Source organism: Bubalus kerabau, chromosome X (genome assembly GCF_029407905.1).
Source record: "Bubalus kerabau isolate K-KA32 ecotype Philippines breed swamp buffalo chromosome X, PCC_UOA_SB_1v2, whole genome shotgun sequence".
Classification (NCBI taxonomy): domain Eukaryota; kingdom Metazoa; phylum Chordata; class Mammalia; order Artiodactyla; family Bovidae; genus Bubalus; species Bubalus kerabau.
The window spans coordinates 130,812,496-130,819,850 of record NC_073647.1 but is presented as its reverse complement, the minus strand read 5'-3'; the positions used below and the strand labels follow the sequence as shown (position 1 = coordinate 130,819,850).

Below are 7,355 nucleotides of genomic sequence, written 5' to 3'. Positions count from 1 at the left end.
GCTATAAGCAAGGCATATCTATAGACTCGAACATGATTGAGGAAAAAGCAAAGTCATTATGACAACCTAAAGCAAAAGTGGGTGAAGGATCTAAAGCTGGAAAATTTAAGGCCAGCAAAGGATGATGTGATAATTTCAGAAAGAGGTTTGACTTCAAAATATCTAAATAATAGAGGAAGCAGCTTTTGCAAACAAGAGGCAACAGGTGCTTTCCCATATGTCATTAAGAAAATCACTGGGTATTAATTTTGTATCCTGCAACTTGACCAATTCATTGATGAGCTCCAGTAGTTTTCTCACAGCAACATGACGCTTTTCTATGTCTAGTATCATGTCATCTGCAAACAGTGCCAGTTTCACTTCTTTTCCAACTTGGATTCCTTTTATTTCTTCTGTTCTCTGATTGCCACGGCTAGGACTCTGAAATCATGTTGAGTAAAAGTGGAGAAAATGGACATCTTTGAAATTTTCATATTAAGTGAAGTCTGCTGCTGCTGCTAAGTCGCTTCAGTCATGTCCGACTCTCTGTGACCCCATAGACGGCAGCCCACCAGGCTCCCCCGTCCCTGGGATTCTCCAGGCAAGAACACTGGAGTGGGTTGCCATTTCCTTCTCTAATGCATGAAAGTGAAAAGTGAAAGTGAAGTCGCTCAGTCATGTCCGACCCTTAGCAACCCCATGGACTGCAGCCTACCAGGCTTCTCTGTCCATGGGATTTTCCAGGCAAGAGTACTGGAGTTGGGTGCCATCGCCTTCTCCTTAAGTGAAGTCAGACAAAGACAAATATCCCATCACTCAAATGTGGTGTGATAGAATTCTATTACTATACACTGTCCCATCTCTCTTTTGTGAATGGATAAACGGCACATCAGCCTGTCATCACAGGTAAGTGTTTTCTCTTAAAGTAACAATGTTTTCAGTACTTTATTATAAATATGACTGAAATAGTGTAGGATATAAAAATTTTTAGTGATCCATTCATTACTATATATGCTTTGCTTCCATGAAGCAATCCTATCAGTTACACTAGGCTACTATAAAGCAATCATATTGCTGCTTCTTCATTATAGATGCTTGAATCATTATCCCTGTAACTATGAATTGCTTTTCACATTATTTATTCATTGTTGATATTTAGTGTTTTGCATCTATAGTCTTTTTGTCATATAAGGCAATATATATATGACAATATACATAATATTGTCAATAAGGCAGACAGTTCTTGCAAATGCATGCTGTAAACTTACAATATTGATAAATACAGTCCTGTGAATATATTTTCTCTTATGATTTTCTTAATAACATTTTGTTTTCTCTAGCTTACATTATTGTAAGAATACAATAGCTAATACTTATAGCTACCTCAACTAGAAAGAAAGGAATACATCAAGGTTGTATATTGTCACCCTGCTGATTTAACTTATATGCAGAGTACGTCTTGCAAAATGCTTGGCTGGATGAAGCACAAGCTGGAATCAAGATTGCAGGGAGAAATATCAATAACCTCAGATTCGCAGATGATACCATCCTTATGGCAGAAAGCAAAGAAGAACTAAAGAGCCTCGATGAAAGTGAAAGAGAAGAGAAAAAGCTGGCTTAAAACTCAACATTCAAAAAACAAAGAAAATGGCATCTGGTCCCATCACTTCATGGCAAATAGATGGAAAAACAAGGGAAACGGTGAGAGACTTCATTTTGGGGGGCTCCAAGATGCACATGGTGACTGCATGTGCAGTTGCTTTTCACTTGGTATAACGTTTCAGTTATGCAAGATGAAGCAATTCCAGAGATCTGCTGGGTAACATTGTGCCTATATTTAACATTACTGTATTGTGTGCTTAAATATTTAAGTGAGTAGATCTGATGTTAAGTGGTTTTACCACAACAATCATTTGAAAAGTTGATTGTCTTGCTCCCTCTCCAGGACAGAGTAAGATGATTAAGTGCAAGCATTTAGAGAACTCTTTTATAATGTTAGTGAGAATGTCAATGGGTGCAACCATTGTGGAAAACTGTATTGAGGTTCCTCACAAAATTAAAAATTGAATTACCATATGATTCAGCAAGCCCACTTCTGGGTTTTAATCCAAAAAAATTAAAATTAGACTCTCCAAGAGATATTTTCATTCCTGTATTTGTTGCAGCATTATTCACAATAACCGATACAGGGAAGCAGCCTAAATGTCCATTGATGTATCAATGGATAGATATATGATATATACATATCATGGAGTGTTGTGTATGTGTGTGTGTGTGTGCGTCCTCAGTCACTCAGTTGTGTTTGATTCTTAGAGATCCCATGGACTGCAGCTCACAAGGCCTCCCTGCCCTTCACTGTCTCCAAGAGTTTTCTCAAACTCATGTCCATTGAGTCAGTGATGCGATCCAACCATCTCGCTTTCTGCTGCCCCTTCTCTTCCGGCCCTCAATCTTTCATTCCTAGCGTCAGGGTCTTTTCCAATGAGTCGGCTCTTTGCATCAGGTGGCCAAAGTATTGGTGTCAGATTCAGCATCAGTCCTTCCAATAAATATTCAGGGTTGATTTCCTTTCTATCCAAGAGACTCTCAAGAGTCTTCTCCAAGATCACAGTTTGAAAGCATCAGTTCTTCAGCACTCAGTCTTCTTTATGGTCCGACTCTCACATCCATACATGACTACTGGGAAAACCATAGATTTGACTACAGGGACCTTTGTTGGCAAACTGATATCTCCATTTTTTAATACACTCTCTCGCTTTGGAGCCTTAGTTAAAAGCAGAGCCTTCAGTGAGAGGTCATTTCAAGTGAAGTTGCCTGGTGGGCTAGAGAGACAGTGGGAGTGGTGAGCACGGCCAGATCCTCAGATGGAGGGCCTCAGAGAATCCAGTCTCCTGGACTGGTGAACTTTACCCTGGGTTGAGGGAGCCAGAGACCTCTCCTTAAGGACCTACTCGATTATTTTATCTTGTGTGTAATTGGGCAAATTCTAGGCAAGTTCTAGATTTTTTGTTGGTACTTAAATACTTGGAAATATTCATTATTTAGATGAACGGGTATCTGGGAGGGAAGATACTGATCAATGACAAAATTTCCAAGAACTCTGAGTTGTTTCCAATGAGGAAAGATTCTACCTCAAGCACATTCTATGTCATATCCTCTGGTGTCAATGTTACATGATTGTCCTTGCTAGGCAACATTTTAATTCACTGTGATTTTCTTTGTCTTGGAGTTTGGGTAATGTGCTGGAGTTCAGGGGGCTAGTGAAACAGCATGTGAAACAATTGACCAGCTTAAACTGGTTCGACCTTTTCAAATAGATTGTTGATTAATCACACCTTGAGTCATTTTACAGATAAAGAACTGCATGTGTCCAAGAAGGAACACATGACCTCAGGATGATCCCGGAGCCAAGCTCTTCAGTCTGTAAAATTCAGAGAAGAGAAATATTGCCCTGGGCCATTTACAAAGTGAGAAGTCCTTCAATGAGGAAAACCTGGCTTCCTGTAACCTGAGTAGCTGAAACAGACTAATTGAAGACTAGCCAATTAGCTTTCAAGTTAGAAATTCCCATGACCCCTTAGATTGCACCCAGGCTCCTGGATTGAAGAGAGATTTGATACCTTGCCTCCTGCATTGGTTGGCCTTGCAGTAAAGCTCTTTTCTCTAAAGCTCTTGCCATAAGTGTTGACTTCTCTGAGCATCAGGCAGTGAGCCCATGTTCCGTGAGTTTGGGCAGCCTTGTTGAGGTTTAGGACTTGTGACCATCTGCTTGATGCACTGTAGCCCCTGGTGGGCCCTCAACACCAACCCTGAGTGGCCACATATACTGAGTTTGTCTAGAGAGTTAGCTCTCAGATTCCTGTTTCCTAGCCATGGCACTCTGGGCTCCTCTGGCTTCTAGGGCTCCTTTTACTTTTAAGGAAGGAAACAGCTCCTGGATCAGACATCTTTGGGGTGAGTAAACTCCTTAAAATATGCCTGTAACTAAATGTGCTATATGAAGTTAGAAAGTGCCTGTAGTCTAATAATCTCATCAGGACTGTGTATTAGAGAGGATGAGATGGTTGGATGGCATCACCGACTCAATGGGCATGAGTTTGAGCAAACCCGAGGAGAAAGTGAAGGACAGGGAAGCCTGGTATGCTGCAGTCCATTGGGTTGCACAGACTGAGATGTGACGAACTGATTGAAGAACACCACCACCACTGTGGGTTAGAGTCCCACCTAGGAGAGTTTCTTCTGTCTGATTAGAATCCTAAGGCTACAGTCGTGGGTTAAAGACCCACCCAAAAGAGGACAATGTCAGAGGTTAGAGCTATTGAGGTGCTCAAATGATTGAGTTCGAGATCTGAACACTGGCTTAAGGTTCCAGGCCTTTGGATTTAATTGCTTATGTTTGTCTGCGTCTGACTGTTTTATGTACTGGGATTGGCTAACAGGAGTTGGCTATGGGATGAATGTGGCGAGACTTTATTCAAGCTGTAATTAATGAGGGTCCTCTGAATCGGGAGATAAAACACCTTGCTCCTGGACTGGAAACCTTGCTTTATGGAGGTGATGGGGGTTTTCCCCTTTGCCTAAGGTGACAGCACAGAAGTATTGTTACAGATGAATATTCTTTAAAAAAAAATTATTGGAGATATGTTGATTTACAATCTTGTGTTAGTTTCAGGTGTACAGTAAATTGATTCAATTACACATATATTCAATCTTTTCCAGATTCTTTTCCCATATAGGCTATTATAGAATATTGAGTATAGGATCCTGTTCAGTTATCTATTTTCTATATTGGTTGTATGTGTATGTTCATCTCAAGCTTCTAATGTATCCTTGCCCACAAAGTTCTCCTTTGTTAACCATAAATCTGTTTCAAATTTTGCGAGTCTGTTTCTGTTTTGTAAATAAGTCCATTTGTGTCATTTTTAAAAATTAGATTTACCTATGAGCAATATACTACGGTATTTGTCTTTGACTTACTCAGACAATCTCTAGGTCCATCCATGTTGCTGAAAATGGCATTCTTTCATTCTTTTTTATGGCTGAGTATTCTTCCAATGTATTTATGTATCACATCTTTTTCATCTGTTGATGTACCTTTAGGTTGTTTCCATGTCTTGGCTCTTGTAAACAGTGCTGCAGGGAACATGGGAGTGCTTGTTCCTATTCAAATTATGGTTTTCTTCTGATATATGCCCAGGTAGTCTATTTTTTTTAATTTATTGGTGTATAATTTTACAATGTTTTGTTAGTTTTAGGAATATAGCAAAGTAATGCTGTTACAGACATACACACACACACACACACATACACATATATATATATATATATATATATATATATTCATTTTCAGTTTCTTTTCTCATATAGGTTATCCCAGAATATTGATTAGAGTTCCCTGTGCTATGTAGGAGGTCCTTATTGGTTATATATTTTATATATAGGTGTGTATGTATGTTGATCCCAAGCTCCTGATTTATCCCTCCCTCACTACATTTCCCCTTTAGTACCCATAAGTTCGTTTTCAGGATCGGTAAGTTTTCTGTTTTGTATTAAGTTCATTTTATCAGTTTTTAAAATTAGATTCCACATCTGAAGGATATATTTGTCTTTGACTTACTTCACTTAGTATGACAGTCCCTAGGTCCATCCATGTTGCTGCAAATGGCATTCTTTCCTATGGCTAAGTAATATTCCTTTGTATCTCTGGACCACGTGTTTATCTACTCCTCTGTTGATGGACATTTAGTTTTCTCCCATGTCTTGGGTATTGTAAATATTGCTGCAGTTTACATTGGGGTGATTGTTCCATTTTTGAATTATGATTTTCTCAGGATATTTGCTCAGGAGTCAGATTACTGGATATTATGGTAGTATTATTTTTCTATTGTGTTTTATTGAGTATAATTAATTTAAAATGTTGTGTTAGTTTCAGGTGTATAACAGAGTGATTCAGTTATACATACACATATTCACTCATTTTCCGATTCTTTTGTCATACAGATTACTACAGATTATTGAGTAGAGTTCCCCGTGTTATACAGTAGGCGCTTTTGGGTTATTGCTATTATATATATTAGTTGTAGATGTGGGCTTCCCAAGTAGCACAGTGGTAAAGAATCACCTGCCAATGCAGGAGACACAAGAGAAGTGGGTTCAGTGCCTGGGTCAGGAAGATCCCCTAGAGCAGGAAATCGAAACTCACTCCAGTATTCTGACCTGGAAAATTCCATGGATGGAGGGTCCTGGTGGACTACAGTCCATGGAGTCACGAAGAGTCAGACACAACAGTCGTGTATGTTTATCTCAGGCTCCTAAAGTATCCCTCCCCCAACATTTCTCCAGTGGTAATCATAAGCTTGTTTTCGATATCCATAAGTCGGTTTGTATTTTGTAAATGAGTTTATTTGTGAAGTGAAATGAAACTTGCTGTCTTATCCGACTCTTTGTGACCCCATGGCCTATACAGTCCATGGAATTCTCCAGACCAGGATACTGGAGTGGGTAGCCATTCCCTTCTCTAGGGGGTCTTCCCAACCCCGGGATCAAAGCCAGGTCTCCCACATTGCAGGTAGATTCTTTACCAGCTGAGCCACCAGGGAAGCAAGTTCATTTGTGTCATTTTTTAAAAATTAGGTCCCACTTACGAGTGATAACATATGATATTTGTCTTTCTCTGTCTTACTTTACTTAGTATGACATTCCCTAGGTCCATCCATGTTGCTGCACATGTCATTAATTAATTTTTTATGGATGAATAATATTCTATTGTATATATGTACGACATTTGCTTTATTCATTCCTCTGTTGAGAGACATTTAGGTTACTTCCATATCTTCCCTGTGATTCATGGGGTCGAAAAGAGTCGGACACGACTGAGCAACTGAACTGAACTGTTATCTTCGCTAAGGTAAATAGTGCTTCAATGAGGATGGGAGTGCATGTATATTTATGAATCATGGTTTTCTCTGGATATGTACTAGGAGTGGGATTGGTAAATCATATGGTAACTCTATTTTTCGTTTTTCAAGAAATCTCCATAATGTTCTCCATAGTGACTGTGTCAATTTGCATTCCCACCGAGAGTGCAACAGTGTTCCCTTTTTTCCACACTGCATCATTTGTTGTTTGCAGATTTGGGGATGATGACCATTCTGGCTGGTGTGAGGTGATACCTCATTGTACTTTTCATTTGCATGTTTCTGATAATTAGTGATGTTGAGCATCTTTTCATATGCTTTTCGGTCATCTGTATGTCTTCTTTGAAGGAATGTTTGTTTATACACTCTGCCTACTTTTTACGGGATTGTTTATTTTACACAGAGGTGCATGAGCTATTTATATATTTTGGAGATTATTGCGCTGTTGTTTGCTTTGTT

General features: G+C 39.2%; 1 long non-coding RNA gene across 1 annotated transcript; it reads left to right on the top strand.

Annotated features, from left to right (window-relative positions):
- Window positions 1–3,362: 3,362 nt before the first annotated feature.
- On the top strand, window positions 3,363–7,145 carry LOC129639319 (uncharacterized). Its single transcript, XR_008708334.1, has 3 exons — window positions 3,363–3,933; window positions 6,799–6,886; window positions 7,008–7,145. It is a non-coding gene; the product is annotated as an uncharacterized LOC129639319 (long non-coding RNA).
- Window positions 7,146–7,355: the final 210 nt, after the last annotated feature.